The 18,829-nt window shown below is 44.4% G+C and overlaps 1 protein-coding gene across 8 annotated transcripts in view; it reads left to right on the forward strand.

Moving 5' to 3' along the window:
• NRG3 (neuregulin 3) overlaps window positions 1-18,829 on the forward strand; it is a 1,050,833-nt gene that overhangs the window by 1,018,938 nt on the left and 13,066 nt on the right. The gene's annotated exons all lie outside the window — the stretch shown is intronic.

An 18,829-nucleotide genomic window follows, 5' to 3' on the forward strand; every position in this document is an offset into this window, starting at 1 on the left:
CAAACACAAAATGTCAAGATCTGTGTGAGTACAGGAAAAGAACATGGATCAACTGCCGTACCTTGTAACATTGTACAGAAATGTTAAGGGGGAGGGCCAGACATGCAGCTAGCCTGAGCACTTGAACTTCACTGGGGATACTATCAGACGGATGAGATAAAATTGTGCCGACCTTAACTCCTCCCAGGGAGGAACTGCATACATTTTGGGAGGAACCATAATAAATGCTTTTAGCACAGATTATAAAATGTCCAAACGCTATAGTCCTGGTCAGTTAAGCTGCCTTTAAGGAGAGTCTATGCAGACTGTTTTGCTGAGTGGGTTTTGCACCTTGAAGGCCTACAGCTAAGCTACTCAGGAAAATAAAGGAAAGCTGAATACTGCCTTTAGTCTCTAATTTATTATTATTTTTGGTATGTATCTTTTGCTTTAATTTTTTTTAACATCTTTATTGGGGTATAATTGCTTTACAATGGTGTGTTAGTTTCTGCTTTATAACAAAGTGAATCAGTTATACATATACATGTGTTCCCATATGTCTTCCCTCTTGCGTCTCCCTCCCTCCCACCCCTCCAGGCTGTCACAAAGCACCCAGCCAATATCCCTGTGCCATGCGGCTGCTTCCCACTAGCTATTTACCTTACTACGTTTGTTAGTGTGTATATGTCCATGACTCTCTCTCGCCCTGTCACAGCTCACTCTTCCCCCTCCCCATAACCTCAAGTCCGTTCTCTAGTAGGTCTGCGTCTTTATTCCTGCCTTACCCCTAGGTTCTTCATGACATTTTTTTTTTCTTAAATTCCATATATATGTGTTAGCATACGGTATTTGTCTTTTTCTTTCTGACTTGCTTCACTCTGTATGACAGACTCTAGGTCTATCCACCTCATTACAAATAGCTCAATTTCGTTTCTTTTTATGGCTGAGTAATATTCCATTGTATATATGTGCCACATCTTCTTTATCCATTCATCCGATGATGGGCACTTAGGTTGTTTCCATCTCCGGGCTATTGTAAACAGAGCTGCAATGAACATTTTGGTACATGACTCTTTTTGAATTTTGGTTTTCTCAGGATATATGCCCAGTAGTGGGATTGCTGGGTCATATGGTAGTTCTGTTTGTAGTTTTTTAAGGAACCTCCATACTGTTCTCCATAGTGGCTGAACCAATTCACATTCCCACCAGCAGTGCAAGAGTGTTCCCTTTCCTCCACACCCTCTCCAGCATTTATTGTTTCTAGATTTTTTGATGATGGCCATTCTGACTGGTGTGAGATGATATCTCATTGTAGTTTTGATCTGCATTTCTCTAATGATTAATGATGTTGAGCATTCTTTCATGTGTTTGTTGGCAGTCTGTATATCTTCTTTGGAGAAATGTCTATTTAGGTCTTCTGCCCATCTTTGGATTGGGTTGTCTGTTTCTTTGTTATTGAGCTGCATGAGCTGCTTGTAAATTTTGGAGATTAATCCTTTGTCGGTTGCTTCATTTGCAAATATTTTCTCCCATTCTGAGGGTTGTCTTTTGGTCTTGTTTATGGTTTCCTTTGCTGTGCAAAAGCTTTGAAGTTTCATTAGGTCCCATTTGTTTATTTTTGTTTTTATTTCCATTCCTCTAGCAGGTGGGTCAGAAAGGATCTTGCTGTGATTTATGTCAAAGAGTGTTCTGCCTATGTTTTCCTCTAAGAGTTTGATAGTTTCTGGCCTTACATTTAGGTCTTTAATCCATTTTGAGCTTATTTTTTTGTATGTGTGTATGGTGTGTATGGTGTTAGGGAGTGATCTAATCTCATACTTTTACATGTACCTGTCCAGTTTTCCCAGCACCACTTATTGAAGAGGCTGTCCTTTCTCCACTGTACATTCCTGCCACCTTTATCAAAGATAAGGTGTCCATATGTGCGTGGGTTTATCTCTGGGCTTTCTATCCTGTTCCATTGATCTATATTTCTGGTTTTGTGCCAGTACCATACTGTCTTGATTACTGTAGCTTTGTAGTATAGTCTGAAGTCCGGGAGCCTGATTCCTCCAGCTCCTTTTTTTGTTCTCAAGATTGCTTTGGCTATTCGGGGTCTTTTGTGTTTCCATACAAATTGCGAAATTTTTTGTTCTAGTTCTGTGAAAAATGCCAGTGGTAGTTTGATAGGGATTGCATTGAATCTATAGATTGCTTTGGGTAGTAGAGTCATTTTCACAATGTTGATTCTTCCAATCCAAGAACATGGTATATCTCTCCATCTATTTGTATCATCTTTAATTTCTTTCATCAGTGTATTTTAGTTTTCTGCATACAGGTCTTTTGTCTCCTTAGGTAGGTTTACTCCTAGATATTTTATTCTTTTTGTTGCAATGGTAAATGGGAGTGTTTTTCTTGATTTCACTTTCAGATTTTTCATCATTAGTATATAGGAATGCCAGAGATTTCTGTGCATTAATTTTGTATCCTGCCACTTTGCCAAATTCATTGATTAGCTCTAGTAGTTTTCTGGTAGCATCTTTAGGATTCTGTATGTATAGGATCATGTCATCTGCAAACGGTGACAGCTTTACTTCTTCTTTTCCGATTTGGATTCCTTCTATTTCCTTTTCTTCTCTGATTGCTGTGGCTAAAACTTCCAAAACTATGTTGAATAAGAGTGGTGAGAGTGGGCAACCTTGTCTTGTTCCTGATCTTAGTGGAAATGCTTTCAGTTTTTCACCATTGAGGATGATGTTTGCTGTGGGCTTGTCATATATGGCCTTTATTATGTTGAGGAAAGTTCCCTCTATGCCTACTTTCTGCAGGGTTTTTATCATAAATGGGTGTTGAATTTTGTCAAAAGCTTCTCTGCATCTATTGAGAATGATCATATGGTTTTTCTCGTTCAATTTGTTAATATGGTTTATCACATTGATAGATTTGCGTATATTTAAGAATCCTTGCATTCCTGGAATAAACCCCACGTGATCATGGTGTATGATCCGTTTAATGTGCTGTTGGATTCTGTTTGCTAGTATTTTGTTGAGGATTTTTGCATCTATGTTCATCAGTGATATTGGCCTGTAGTTTCCTTTTTTGTGACATCCTTGTCTGGTTTTGGTATCAAGGTGATGGTGGCCTCGTAGAAGGAATTTGGGAGTGTTCCTCCCTCTGCTATATTTTGGAAGAGTTTGAGAAGGATAGGTGTTAGCTCTTCTCTAAATGTTTGATAGAATTCGCCTGTGAAGCCATCTGGTCCTGGGCTTTTGTTTGTTGGAAGATTTTTAATCACAGTTTCAATTTCAGTGCTTGTGATTGGTCTGTTCATATTTTCTATTTCATCCTGATTCAGTCTTGGCAGGTTGTGCATTTCTAAGAATTTGTCCATTTCTTCAGATTGTCCATTTTATTGGCATAGAGTTGCTTGTAGTAATCTCTCTTGATCTTTTTTATTTCTGCAGTGTCCGTTGTTACCTCTCCTTTTTCATTTCAAATTCTATTGATTTGAGTCTTCTCCCTTTTTTCCTTGATGAGTCTGGCTAGTGGTTTATCTATTTTGTTTATCTTCTCAAAGAACCAGCTTTTAGTTTTATTGATCTTTGCTATTGTTTCCTTCATTTCTTTTTCATTTATTTCTGATCGGATTTTTATGATTTCTTTCCTTCTGCTAGCTTTGGGGTTTTTTTGTTCTTCTTTCTCTAATTGCTTGAGGTGCAAGGTTAGGTTGTTTATTCGAGATGTTTCCTGCTTCTTAAGGTGGGCTTGTATTGCTATAAACTTCCCCCTTAGAACTGCTTTTGCTGCATCCCATAGGTTTTGGGTCATTGTGTCTCCATTGTCATTTGTTTGTAGATATTTTTAAATTTCCTCTTTGATTTCTTCAGTGATCACTTCATTATTAAGTAGTGTATTGTTTAGCCTCCATGTGTTCGTATTTTTTACAGATCTTTTCCTGTAATTGATATCTAGTCTCATGGCGTTGTGGTCAGAAAAGATATTTGATACAATTTCAATTTTCCTAAATTTACCAAGGCTTGATTTGTGACCCAAGATATGATCTATCTTGGAGAATGTTCCATGAGCACTTGAGAAAAACGTGTATGCTGTTGTTTTGGATGGAGTGTCCTATAAATATCAATTAAGTCCATCTTGTTTAATGTATCATTTAAAGCTTGTGTTTCCTTATTTATTTTCATTTTGAATGATCTGTCCATGGGTGAAAATGGGGTGTTTGAGTCCCCTAGTATGAATGTGTTACTGTCGATTTCCCCTTTTATGGCTGTTAGTATTTGCCTTATGTATTGAGGTGCTCCTATGTTGGGTGCATAAATATTTACAATTGTTATATCTTCTTCTTGGATCAATCCCTTGATCATTATGTAGTGTCCTTCTTTGTCTCTTTTAATAGTCCTTATTTTAAAGTCTATTTTGTCTGATATGAGAATTGCTACTCCAGCTTTCTTTTGGTTTCCATTTGCATGGAATATCTTTTTCCATCCCCTTACTTTCAGTCTGTATGTGTCTCTAGGTCTGAAGTGGGTCTCCTGTAGACAGCATATATAAGGGTCTTCTTTTTGTATCCATTCAGCCAATCTGTGTCTTTTGGTGGGAGCATTTAGTCCATTTACACATAAGGTACATAACGATATGTATGTTCCTGTTCCCATTTTCTAAATTGTTTTGGGTTCGTTATTATAGGTCTTTTCCTTCTCTTGTGTTTCTTGTCTAGAGAAGTTCCTTTAGCATTTGTTGTAAAGCTGGTTTGGTGGTGCTGAACTCTCTCAGCTTTTGCTTGTCTGTAAAGGTTTTAATTTCTCCATCAAATCTGAATGAGATCCTTGCTGGGTAGAGTAGTCTTGGCTGCAGGTTTTTCTCCTTCAACACTTTCAGTATGTCCTGCCACTCCCTTCTGGCTTGTAGGGTTTCTGCTGAGAGATCAGCTGTTAACCTTATGGGGCTTCCCTTATGTGTTATTTGTTGTTTTTCCCTTGCTGCTTTTAATATGCTTTCTTTGTATTTAATTTTTGACAGTTTGATTAATATGTGTCTTGGCGTATTTCTCCTTGGATTTATCCTGTATGGGACTCTCTGTGCTTCCTGGACTTGATTAACTATTTCCTTTCCCATATTAGGGAAGTTTTCAACTATAATCTCTTCAAATATTTTCTCAGTCCCTTTCTTTTTCTCTTCTTCTTCTGGAACCCCTATAATTCGAATGTTGGTGCATTTAATGTTGTCCCAGAGGTCTCTGAGACTGTCCTCAGTTCTTTTCATTCTTTTTTCTTTATTCTGCTCTGCAGTAGTTATTTCCACTATTTTATCTTCCAGGTCACTTATCCGTTCTTCTGTCTCAGTTATTCTGCTATTGATCCCATCTAGAGGACTTTTAATTTCATTTATTATGTTGTTCATTGTTGCTTGTTTCATCTTTATTTCTTCTAGGTCCTTGTTAACTGTTTCTTGCATTTTGTCCATTCTATTTCCAAGATTTCAGATCATCCTTACTATCATTATTCTGAATTCTTTTTCAGGTAGACTGCCTATTTCCTCTTCATTTGTTAGGTCTGGTGCATTTTTATCTTGCTCCTTTATCTGCTGTGTGTTTTTCTGTCTTCTCATTTTGCTTATCTTACTGTGTTTGGGGTCTCCTTTTTGCAGACTGCAGGTTTGTAGTTCCCGCTGTTTTTGATGTCTGTCTCCAGTGGCTAGGTTGGTTCAGTGGGTTGTGTAGGCTTCCTGGTGGAGGGGACTAGTGCCTGTGTTGTGGTGGATGAGGCTGGATCTTGTCTCTCTAGTGGGCAGGTTCACATCTGGTGGTGTGTTTTGGGGTGTCTGTGGCCTTATTATGATTTTAGGCAGCCTCTCTGCTAATCGGTGGGGTTGTGTTCCTGTTTTGCTAGTTGTTTGGCATAGGTTGTCCAGCACTGTGGCTTGCTGGTCGTTGAGTGAAGCTGGGTGCTGGTGTTAAGATGGAGGTCTCTGGGAGATTTTCGCTGTTTGATATTATGTGGAGCTGGGAGATCTCTTGTTGACTGGTGTCCTGAAGTTGGCTCTCCTACCTCAGAGGCAGAGCCCTGACTCCTGGCTGGAGCACCAAGAGCCTTTCATCCACACGGCTCAGAATAAAAGGGAAAAAAAGTAGAGAGAATTAGTAGAAGTATGAGGAAAGAAAGAAGGAAAGGAGGGAAGGAAGGAAGGAAGGAAGAAAGAAAAGAAAGAAAGAAAGAAAGAAAGAAAGAAAGAAAGAAAGAAAGAAAGAAAGAAGCAAAGAAGGAAAAAGGCAAGAAGGAAAGAAAGGAAGGGAAGGAGGAAGGAAGGAAGGAGGGAAAGAAGGAAAAAAGAAAGAAGATACAGTAAAAATAAAATAAAGTATAATAAAGTTATTGAATTAAAAAATTCTTATTTAGAAAAAAAAAAGGGACGGATAGAACCTTAGGACAAATGTTGGAAGCAAAGCTATACAGACAAAATCTTACACAGAATCATACACATACACCCTCACTAAAAGAGGTAAAGGGGGAAAAATCCTAAATCTTGCTGTCAGAGACCACCTCCTCAATCTGGGATGATTCGTTGTCTAAAGGAGGGAAGGAAGGAAGGAAAGAAAGAAAGAAAGAATGAAGGTAAAGTATAATAACGTTATTAAAATTAATTATTAAGAAAAAATTAAAAAAAAAAAACCATGGACGGATAGAACCCTAGGACAAATGGTGGAAGCAAGACTATACAGACAAGATCTCACACAGAAGCATACACATACACACTCACAAAAAGAGGAAAAGGGAAAAAAATCATAGATCTTGCTCCCAAAGTCCACCTCCTCAATTTGGGATGATTGGTTGTCTATTCAGGTATTCCACAGATGCAGGGTATATCAAGTTGATTGTGGAGCTTTAATCAGCTGCTTCTGAGGCTGCTGGGAGAGATTTCCCTTTCTCTTCTTTGTTCTCACAGCTCACCGGGGCTCAGCTTTGGATTTGGCCCTGCCTCTGCGTGTAGGTCGCTGGAGGGCGTCTGTTTTTTGCTCAGACAGGACGGTGTTAAAGGAGCCGCTGACTCGGGGGCTCTGGTGCACTCAGGCTGGCGGGGAGGGAGGGGCATGGAGTGCGGGGCGGGCCTGCGGCGGCAAAGGCTGGCGTGACTTTGCACCAGCCTGAGGCCCGCCGTGTGTTCTCCCGGGAAAGTTGTCCCTGGATCCCGGGAACCTGGCAGTGGCGGGCTGCACAGGCTCCGCGGAAGAGGGGTGTGGAGAGTGACCTGTGCTCGCACACAAGCCCCTTGGTGGCGGCAGCAGCAGCCTTAGCGTCTCCCGCCCATCTCTGGGGTCCGCGCTTTTAGCCGCGGCTCGCGCCCGTCTCTGGAGTTCCTTTAAGCAGCGTTCTTAAACCCCTCTCCTCACGCGCCAGGAAACACAGAGGGAAGAAAAAGTCTCTTGCCTCTTCGGCAGGTGCAGACTTTCCCCCCGGACTCCCTCCCGGCTAGCTGTGGTGCACTAACCCCTTCAGGCTATGTTCAAGCCACCAACCCCAGTCCTCTCCCTGCGCTCTGTCCGAAACCGAAACCCGAGCCTCAGAGTCTCAGCTCGCAGCCCCGCCCGCCCCGGTGGGTGAGCAGACGAGCCTCTTGGGCTGGTGAGTGCCGGTCGGCACCGATCCTCTGTGCGGGAATCTCCCCGCTTTGCCCTCCGCACCCGTTGCTGTGCTCTCCTCCAAGGCTTCGAAGCTCCCCCCTCGGCCTCCCGCAGTCTCCGCCCGCTAAGGGGCTTCCTAGTGTGTGGAAACCTTTCCTCCTTCACAGGTCCCTCCCACTGGTGCAGGTGCTGTCCCTATTCTTTTGTGTCTGTTTTTTCTTTTTTTTCTTTTGCCCTACCCAGGTACGTGGGGAGTTTCTTGCCTTTTGGGAGGTCTGAGGTCTTCTGCCAGCCTTCAGTAGGTGTTCTGTAGGAGTTGTTCCACGTGTAGATGTATTTCTGGTGTATCTGTGGGGAGGAAGGTGATCTCCGCGTCTTACTCTTCTGCCATCTTCAAGGTCCCCCCCCCTTGCTTTAATATTTTAAGTGAACTTTATTTTGTAGGACAGTTTTAGATGTACAGAAAAGTTGCAAAGTTAATACAGAGAGTTCCCATATACGCTGTGCCCAGGTTCCCCTATTATTAACATTGTACATTGATATGGGACATTTGTTCAATTAATGAACTCATACTGATGCATTGTTATTAACTCAAGTCCATGGTTTATTCAGAATTCGTTAGTTTTTACCTAATTACTTCTTCTTTTCCAAGATCCCCTGCGGATACCACACCACATTTAGCTGTCATATCCTTTGGTTCCTTTTGGTTGTGACAGTTTGTCAGACTTTCCTTATTTTAATGACCTTGATAGTTTTTAGGAGTCCTGGTCAAGTATTTTGTAGGATGCTCCTCTACTGGAATTTGTTTGATGTTTTTTCTGATTAGATTGGTATTATGGGGTTTTGTAAGAAAGACAATACAGGTAAAGTGCCTGTTTCATCACATCCTATCAAAAGTGCATTCTCTCAATATGATTTATCACTGTTGATGATTCCTTTTGTCATCTGTCTGAGGTAGTAATGTCAGGCAGCTCCATTGTGGTGTTACTCTTTCTTCCCCATCCCTTTCTACAAAGTTCTCTTTAGAAGGAAGCAACCACGTGTAGTCCACACTTAAGGACTGGGGAGTTATGCTCACCCTTTGACCATACACCCTTAGAGTATCCACATAAGTTATTTGGAATTCTACTGCAGAGAATTTGTCTCTTCTTCAATTATTGAGTGGAATGCTCTTCCCTTAGGGGAGATCAGGCTCTGGTGAGGTCTCTTTTCACTAAAAAGTCGACAGTTATAATGCAGAACATTGTGCGTGCATTTCAAAATGGTTACTTTCTCATCAGAGACATGAGACAATTTTTTATTTTTTTCATTCTTTTTTTGTGAGCATCTGGTGTGGTCCTGGAGGAGGTTAAACTCAAGAAAGTGTGAGAACACTCCCTAAGACTATAGCCCTGAGATAATTTTTACTTTCCCTCTAGTCCACATGCAGATTCCAAAAACGTATTAAATTACCACTTAAGTATTCCTACCAGTTTATGGTTGTGGAAGATTCTTCTGTAGGTAAGCTTGTTACTGACCGGGGTTCTTGGCCTCCCTTGCTCGCTCCCTGAGGGGGGAGGGGAAGGGGCGAGGTGGTTCTTTATATGGGGTGAGGGTAGGGGCGGGTCCAGGGGTCAGGCCAAAGGGATGGCTTAGGTGGTGTGCCCACCCCCTTGGTGGTGCTGCGTGCAGGGCGCATGCGCAGTGCCCTGCTTTTTGCTCCGGGCATCTCAGAAGTGGCAGTTGAGTTTTTGTATCTTGTCATTCATAATTTGCCTCAACTGCACATGTATGTAGATATTTTATTTTTATTATTTTTTTTGTGGTACACGGGCCTCTCACTGTGTGGCCTCTCCCGTTGCGGAGCACAGGCTCCGGGCACGCAGGCTCAGCGGCCATGGCTCACCGGCCCAGCCGCTCCGCGGCATGTGGGATCCTCCCGGACCGGGGCACGAATCCGCGTCCCCTGCATCGGCAGGCGGACTCTCAACCACTGCGCCACCAGGGAAGCCCCGATAAGTGAGTTTTATTGCCATTATCCCCTAGTTAGCGGGACTAGTAAGGCGGACAGAGTCCATAGGAGGAGCTTTTCTGTGGTGGAGTGTTTCCCTTAAACCCAGCAGGGACAAAGGAGCTGCTTCCCTGGTGGGGGTGTCTGAGCAAACAGGCAGAATGCAAGCAAGGGTACAATAGCAAGAATGGCACATAGGAGTCCAACCCGCCGCATCCTCTTATCTGTCGATGGTTCCTGTCTTTTGAATAGGTCTCTCAGATTTTCCACCGGCTCACAGGTGTACTGTTCTGTTGTACCTGCGGGGGTAAAAGCTTTAGTGTGGGCAGATGTACCCAAGTAGATATCCCTTGCAGTTTGACGGCGGGGGGGGGGGGCGGCTAAAATTACTTTATAGGGGCCTTTCTATTTTGGCAATAGTTTTTTGGGAGACCCCTCTTTCCAGGTTTTAAGAACTTGGTCCCCGGGGTTTATTTGTGAAGGAACGGCCCCTTCCACTTAGTGGGAGCTGGCTGTGCCTTGCTGGCATAGTCCTGGATTGCCTTCTGAACGTGTTCTAGATCAATAATAATATACCTCAGGGTCTGACTCACTTCCTCATCCAGTAGAATGTCAGTAGGAAGAAAAGGCCTCCCATAGGTCATTTCAAATGGGCTGAGCCTCAGATTATAACTGGGGGCTACACGGACCCTGAGGAGTGCAATAGGAAGCAGGTGGGTCCAGGGTTCACGAGTCTCTGGCAGAGCTTTGCTCAGGTTTTCTTTAAAGTATGGTTCATTTTCTCTACCTTCCCTGAAGACTGGGGGTGCCAAGAGGTGTGTAGCTTGTAGTCTATCCCTAGGGCCATTGTGAGTCCCTGTGTGATTCTGGCTATAAAAGAGGGCCCGTTATCGCTCTGGAGGGACTTTGGAAGTCCCAACCGAGGAATTATTTCTTGTAAAGGGGACTTACAAACTTCAGTAGCCTTTTCAGATCGAGTGGAGAAGGCTGCATCCCATCCCGTGAAAGTATCAATGAACACAAGAAAATATTTATATCCTGACAACAGGGGCATTTGGGTGAAATCTAACTGCCAGTTCTCCCCCCAGGTATGTCCCTCAGCATTGAACTGGCCTGAGTAACAAAGGGGGGATTGGATGGGCCTGTGGTTTATTACGGACACATAAGCACAGGCAAGTGTTACTTGTTTTACTGTTCTTTTAATCCCCTTCCCTGAAAAAGCCTTTTGCATCAAGTCCCACAGTGCAACTCTCCCATAGTGGGTGGCATCATGTAAGCTCTTAGTGAGTTTCCATTGTTGGGCCTCAGGGGTTAGAACCTTATTCTCCTTTTTATACCAGCCTGTGCTTCCTTTCTCATAGCCCCATTTCTCAGCATTTTCTTGTTCCTGTGGGGAATACTGGGGAAGGCTAGGGAGTTCGGGGGTGGGGGGCAATCACTAGGGCCATAACTTGCTCAGGCTCTTGCAGTAGAGCTGCCTGTGTTGCAATTCAGTCAGCTTTGCTTGGCTCACGAAAGGTCCATCCCTCTGATGGCCCCTACAGTGATCACTGCCACCTGGGTCGGGAGCTGCACTGCTTCTAAGGAGCCAGAATTAAATCTTTAGGAGAGAGTTTCTAGCGGTTAACATTCCTCTTTCTTTCCAAATGGCAGCCTGAGCACGCAGTACATGGAACCTGTATGTCCAGGGTGGCAGGGCCTTGGCTTCTGTGACTTCACCGAGACTGCCTATGGCATACCCTGCCTTTCGGGTTCCCATTTCTATAAAACTGCTCCCATCAGTAAACCATTCAACCTCAGGGCTGTCAAGAGGCTCATCTAGAAGATCAGACCTGCTGGAGTAAGTCTGTTCTATGGTCTCTATATACGAACACACTAAGTCTCCACTCTCAACCGCTGGGTGCAGAGTTGCCGGGTTCAGGGTTTGACACACCTTTAAAGGTAATGTCGGGGGTGTCCATTAGGAGGGCCTGATATCTTGTTAACCTTGCTCCAGTCAACCAATGATGTCCTGTGACTTCCAGTACAAACTGTACCTAATGAGGGGTTAATACATCTAGGTGTTGTCTCAGGGTGAGCTTGGAAGCCTCATTGACCAACAGGGCTGTGACAGCTACTGCCCGCAGGCAGCTTGGCCGTCACAGGGCCACTGAATCCAGTTGTTTTGAAAAGTAAGCCATTGGTCTCTGATCCAGTCCCAGCTTTTGGGTCAGGACTCCTAGTGCTATGCCTGACCTCTCATGAATGTATAGGGTAAAGGGCTGGTGCTCTACTCAGTGCAGTCTTTAGAATCTCAGAGGCCTGCTGGTGGTCCCTATTCCGTTGAAGGGGCTCCCTTTCTTCTCACTTTAGAACCTCCTGTAGGGGTTTTGCTATCAGGCCATAATTTGGGACTCAGATATGACAGAACCCAGCCATCCTGAGAAAGCCTCCAAGTTGCCTCTTTGTGGTTGGAGATGGTAGTGCACTAATTACTGTTTTTCCATCCATGGCCAGGGCTCTTTCCCCTGGGGTCAAAACAAATCCTAAATACTAAACCTGTTGCTGTGAGATCAGAGCCTTGGTTGGAGACACTTTATATCCCCTTTTTGCCAGAAAATTTAGGACCCTAGCAGTATGTTGATCTGAATCTTGTTTGGTCTCACTACTTATCAATAAATCATCAACATATTGTAGCAGAGTTCCCTTCTCAAGGCTCAGTTCCCTCAGTTCCCTTGCTAACACATTTCCAAAAAGATGGGGGCTGTCCCTAAAACCCTGCGGAAGCACTGTCCAGGTATATTGGGTAGCCTCCAGGGTGTCAGGGTCCCTCCATTCAAAGGCAAAAAGGTATTGAGAGTCTGGATGTAGGGGAATACAGAAAAATGCTTCTTTGAGGTCCAAAACAGAGAAATGCTGAGCATTTCCCAATACTTGGGCGAGGAGGATGTATGGGTTTGGCACCATTGGGTGAACAGGGATGACTGCCTCATTCACTGCTCGCAAGTCTTGGACAAACTGACGCTTCCTCTTAGGCTTCTGAACAGGGAGGATCAGGGTGTTGCAAGGGGATCAGCAGGGCCTAATGTGTCCGTGTTTTAGGAATTTGGTGAGCGGTGATTGGATCCCCATCAGGGCTTCAGGCTTTAAAAGATATGTCTCTTTCAGGGTCCTTTCCCTAGGCCTTAATCTTATTTTCATTGGGAAAACATGTTTTGCCCTTCTTGGAATCAAGGTATCCCAAACTGCAGGATCTACTTGTTCTCTAATTTCTTGGGGGGAGGTCTTGGGGAATCTGTTGATAACCAGCACATGGGTCATCTGTGGCTACTAATAGATGCACATTCTTTATTTGAATTTTCTACCTCATTGGACTACGAATATACTAGCTCCTAATTTATTTAGCAAACCTCTTCAAGGAAGGGGTCAGGGCATTGTGGCGTATACGAAAAGGAGTAATGATAACGGACCCGACTCTGCAGGCAAGGGGAGACGTAAATCGCCTTACCTTTGGCTGTCCATCAACTCCCGTCACGGTACAGTCACGGTTGGGGAGGGGGCCGGCCTAGTCACAACAGAGGAGGTGGCTCCGGTGTCTACAGGGAATTCAGTTCTCCTACCCGCCACGTCAAGGGTGACCTGAGGCTCTGCTGGAGAGATGAGGATGGAACGAATAGGGTCTGCAGCCAGGCAGGCACTCGCCCCATCAGACGGTGTGTGGGAATCTCTCATCCGAGAGATTCACAAGGAACTGGGGTTGGGGCTGCCCCTCTGGCGTCCCACAGGAGGGCGCTCAGGGCATTCCCCCTTCCAGTGCCCCTCCTTCCAACAAAAGGCACACTGGTTTGTGCCCAGGCAGCTTCTTGGTGGTCTGTCCAGCCTTTGCAGCCTTTTAGGGTCCCCTCGAGGTGGTGGGTGGATCAGAGCGGCCAAAAACTTCGTTTTCTTTATCAGCCTCTTATCCTTATTGGCCTTTTCTGTTAAGTCTTGATTGCTATAGACCTTGAAGGCCTCCTCTACCGAGGTTGACCATGGGGTTTGCGGCCCAGCCTCAAGCTTTTGTTACTTTCTCCTGATATCAGGAGAGGCCTGGGTGATAAAATGCGTGGCCAACAGTGTCCTCCCTTCTGCAGAGTCTAAATTGGTGTACTTCCTGAATGGCTCTGTCACCTGGCTCAGGAAGACTGCCAGGTTTTCATCTTTTTTCCTGTGTAACCTCTGGGATCTTATCATTTACAGGCTTCACCATATACCTTTCATTCCTTCTGATAGATGAGTAATATAATGTCTCATCCTAGCCTGGCCTACACGATCTTCATTGTACCAGTGTGGGTCACGTTCTGGGATTGCGTCCCCCCGGCCTGATAAATTTGGCGGTGTGGACAGGTGACCAGTAGGCCATCTGTGTGCTCCCTGGCCTTTCTCGGTATACGCTCCTTTTCATCTGGGGTGCAACTGGGCCAGAATAACCATAATGTCCTGCCAGGTAAGAGAGAATGTTAACCGCAGCCTGATGAATTTGTCAGGCTCAGGTTGTCAGGGTTCTCTGAGAACCTGCCAAACCTCTCCTTACAGATTCCTGAGTCCCCCATTGAGAAGGGGACATGCACTCTAGTAATCCCTCCATTCCCATTAGCTACTTCCCAGAGGGGGTAAAGGCCTTGTAGGGCAAAAGTGGTGGCTAACTTTGAACCTCATCAGAGCCCCATTGGAGGAAACGCGAGGGGCTCTGATTTTTGAGTTTCTGACTTGACAGGGAAAGGTGGGGGTCTGGGAGTTGAAGAAGATGGTGAAGGGGAAGAAGAAAGGGGGGGCCTGAGAAGGAGGCTTAGTACCCCGATGGCTAGTCGGCAGTTGGAAGAAGGGGTCTGTGAGAACGCCTGGCTCTGAATCTTTTGGGGGCAACACAGGAAGAGAGGAATCCCTCAGTCTGGAGCCTACACGTATGGGCCTACACATATGGGACCTCTCCCCATTTTTAAGACTGCTTGCAAAATAGGTCCAGTTGTAAAATGGTGTTAAATTTAAGGGATCCATTCCGTGGCCACTTCTCCTGGTCACCCAAGGTATACGGGAACCAGGCCGTGTTGCAAAAGAAAATCAGCTTAGTTCTTTACTGTCTCCAATTGTTAAGACTGCAACCCAGAGGAGAATCTCTGGGGATTCCCTGGGCATCTCCCATGCTTACCTGTAAATCTGGAAGCTAACAACTAGAGATCCTGGGGTCCGGATGGAGTCGAGGTCTAGTGTAACGACAAAGGGGATCACAGAATTCCCTCCCCAGAGTGAGGGACACAGACAAGGAGTCTCCAGGATGAAGGGGATGGGAGTATAGGTAATGAGGACCAAGGGAGAGGACAGGAGAGGAGGGACAGAAAAGACTGAAAAAAAAGAGACGGGAAGAGATTGCCTTTTCAGCCTGCCCGCCGAGGGTGTTTATTCAGGCACCAGCCTGTGCACTTCCAGAAAGGGCCAGTGAAGGAGGGAGCACCCTGTCCACTGCCCACCAGGTGATCAAGCCCCGAAACCAGCCAGTTGTACATCGTCTGCAGGTCGCCAGCCCACAGGCGGGACTCTCACCCACACATACACTGGTATATAGAAATCTGCCCCTTCAGCCTGTTCCCAATGAGACTTCTCTTGGCAGAGGAAAAGACAGGTGAGAATATTGGGAGGATCGGACGTCCAGCCACTACATGATAGGAGGATTGAACCTCTGTCACTCTCATGTATCTCCCATCAGGGAAGGCCCACTGGACCCAGGTCTGCTTGGTGTGAGGCGAGCCTCTCCCACCTCTGCTTGTGACCTGTCAAGGTGAGCTGTTGCCGGCCAGAGGGAGCAGGTCTCACAGGCTGAGAACAGTGATGCTGTAGCTGCCCGACGTCCACTGTCTCGGGAGGATAAGACAGAGAAGTAGGAGAGGACAGAGAAAGAAGTAGAGAGATTTCAGGAGAGGGAAAGGGAAAGTGTTGAGGGAAAAAGGGCAAAGGGGAGGGGGAAAGCGTCGCCTGAATGAGGGTACTGAGGCCCTCAGGGGCCAGGAAGGCAGACTTACCAAACGTGGTGACGCTGAACCAAGAGGTTCAGGTGGCCGCCTGTCACCCACTGGGAAGCTGCATTCGGTGGTCGGTGGTCCCGGAGGTGCCCAGATCCCCACCCGGGAATGGGAGAATGTCCTGGCAGAGTCACAACAATGCATGTTACTGATTCTTGGCCTCCTTAATCAACAGAAATTGATAAGAGGCCAGACGAGAAATTCAGGCAAGGCTTTACTGGGACTCAGTGCTGCAGCAGGAGGGAGTGAGAACAAGTAACAGTTTCCCTTGCTCGCTCCCTGAGCTGGGGCGAGCTGGTTCCTTGTATGGAGTGAAGGTAGGGGCGGGTCCAGGGGTCGGCTTAGGTGGTCTGCCCACCCCCTTGGTGATGCTGTGTGCAGGGCGCATGTGCAGTACCCTGCTTTTGCTCTGGGCATCTCAGAAGGGACAGGTGGGTTTTTGGTGTTTTGTATCTTGTCGTTCATAATTTGCCCCAACTGAGCATGCACGTGGTTATTGTTAGTCCTGAATAGATTCTTTGTATTCTGTTGCTGGAGGAGGCGTTTGTCCAGGTGCAGGCACCGCAGCAAAGGCTCCCAGGTCCCATGCTGTCTCAAGGTGATCCTGGCTGATTCGCTGTATTCACTGGTCTTTCCAGGTTTTAGAGGGGTGGTTTGCCCTGCAACCTCAATTTGGATGTAAGAATAGCCATTGATTTTGTTTGTTCAGCTTTTCTCTTATTTTAAGGACAGGAATGACGATTTCTAAGCTCTTTATTTGTCAGATCTGAAAACTGGAATCTATGTCTAAATTCATTTGAACCAATATGTATGGGATATTAGTTTGAAGGACTGCCAAATTATTTATTAGGTTTTTCTGTGTTCCCACTTGTCTCAACTAACCTTGGATTGGGGTACCAGCAATTTAAACCTGCATCTCAGATTAAATGTAGCCACTGAAATGAAAACGATTCTCGAAAAGGCTATGAGAGAAAAATCCAAAATAATAAATTTTGGAGACAAATTTGTGGTAATGGGCCACAATAATACCAGTGAAAGCAACTGCATAGTATAATAATAATCTAAGCATTTGAAAGAAAAGATTTAGAACATTATATCTATTATGAATGCCATGAATAAGCAGAACAAGTAAGAGGTTGATTCTATTCAACACTTTTATCCCAGATTTTGAACAAGGCCCTCTAGCTCTCATGATCAAAAGTCTCATTCAAAGCAGAGGCTCTGAACCAACGGCCCCAAAGCTGAACTAGGCTTTTTGTTTGTTTGTTTTGGTTTTTTTGCGGTACGCGGGCCTCTCATTGCTGTGGCCTCTCCCGTTGCGGAGCACAGGCTCCGGACGCGCAGGCTCAGTGTCCATGGCTCACGGGCCTAGCCGCTCCGCGGCATGTGGGATCTTCCCGGACCGGGGCACGAGCCCATGTCCCCTGCATCGGCAGGCAGACTCTCAACCACTGCACCACCAGGGAAGCCCTGAACTAGGCTTTTTGACATACATTGTTTTTGAAAAAGGAACGGGCTGCTGACTTTTAATGATTTGGCAATTTCTCTAGAAAATGTGGGTGTGCTAGAAACACTGGCCAATGTCGCCCACTGATAGCCCTCTGCAGAAGTAGCACAGAAGTTACCCCCTCCAATTTGCTACAGATGTCTCCAGATAATCTCGCCTGTGTCTATAGCTGAGGCTTCCAACCATCTGAGTTTGTCTTCTCAAGCAATTTATCGAAAGTTGGGAGAAAAAAAAAAATTCTAGTAGATCTTTTATAGAACCTGGAAGTCTAGAAATAGAAATTCAGGATGTTGTTTACATTTCAATAACATGTTGATTCAATTCACTTTTTCCATGGATGATTTATGATAAACAATTAGTCAACAAAGAAGTACATGTGAAGGTATTTCCATCATTTTTTGGATCTTTGTAACTTGGGGCTGTTGAAAACAACCACCTTTTCCAAATTATCTCCATGTCTTCTTTTTGTTCCATGTCAACTCACTCCATTTTGCAAGAAGCCTAAATAGCTTCTGTTAAGTCCATTTTGTGGAATTCATATTCTGATTCAAGATGTGGTCATTACTAACGCTATGTGGTTTGTTTTGGAGGTACTTAAAAAGAAAACAATTTAGTTAGAGATTTTGAACTTAAAGTTACATAACCTTGACAATTTTCCTAGTCTCCATAGCCCATACCCACCAATATACTTTTTCCCAAGGATAACAACTAGTTAATAGTTTACTTTTGTTTCCCATCTGCATCCCGTGTGGTTGTGTGCACACGCACACAAACACATGCACATTTATGTATATGTACATACAAAATCTATACATATATATATACACACACACAAAGCTAAATGTTTGTATATACACACATACATACACTTATATATACACCTGTTTACTGCATTTTCCTTATTTGCACATGTGGATTCATATTATGCATACTTTTCATACTTTGATTTTATTCAGTGGCTGTATAATATTCATTTGTGGCCATTTCTGTTGTTTCCAGTTGCTTCTCTTTTGTGTTTGCTTTCTCTTTTGTTATTAAAAATTGTACCACTGACATACTTTGCTGATTATATCATTTCCAACTTTTACAATTAATGATGGAAATCCCTAGAAGTAGTCATCTACATCAAAGAGTACCCGTACTCTGCATCAGAGTACCTATATTTAATATTTTGCAACACATTGCCAATGTGTACCCCCAACAAATTAGCACCAACTCTATTTTCCTTGAATCTTTGCCTTTACTAAGTACTCCTGAAATTTAACGTTCTCTATGCTGATTTTCATCTCTACAATGAGTTCAGGTATATACTTTTTTGTATGTATTCTGCATATCTATCTTTGTTTTTCTGTGAAATTCTTGTTCGTATATTACATGTGAATATTTGGATTTCAAAATCTAATTTGGTTATTAGCCTTCAAAAAATGTCATTTCTCAGCACAGTTTTCATTGGAGTTTCTAGAAAAGAAACTTGATAATCCTTGTTCAAGGGTTGATAATGCTTGTTCAAGTGCCAAGTGTCCAGGGAGTGTTAAACTTGACAACTGCTGCCTGATTGAGATGCCATGTGATATTTCTCTGGGAGCAAAGTTTTTCTCAATATGCCATAGCTATAGGGTTTTCTTTAGGCCCCTGCCTTGTGATATCTCATGGTCAAAGGTGAAACCAAGGGTTAATAACTATAAAGAGTAAACTGTTCACACACG

Source organism: Lagenorhynchus albirostris, chromosome 16 (genome assembly GCF_949774975.1).
Source record: "Lagenorhynchus albirostris chromosome 16, mLagAlb1.1, whole genome shotgun sequence".
Classification (NCBI taxonomy): Eukaryota; Metazoa; Chordata; class Mammalia; order Artiodactyla; family Delphinidae; genus Lagenorhynchus; species Lagenorhynchus albirostris.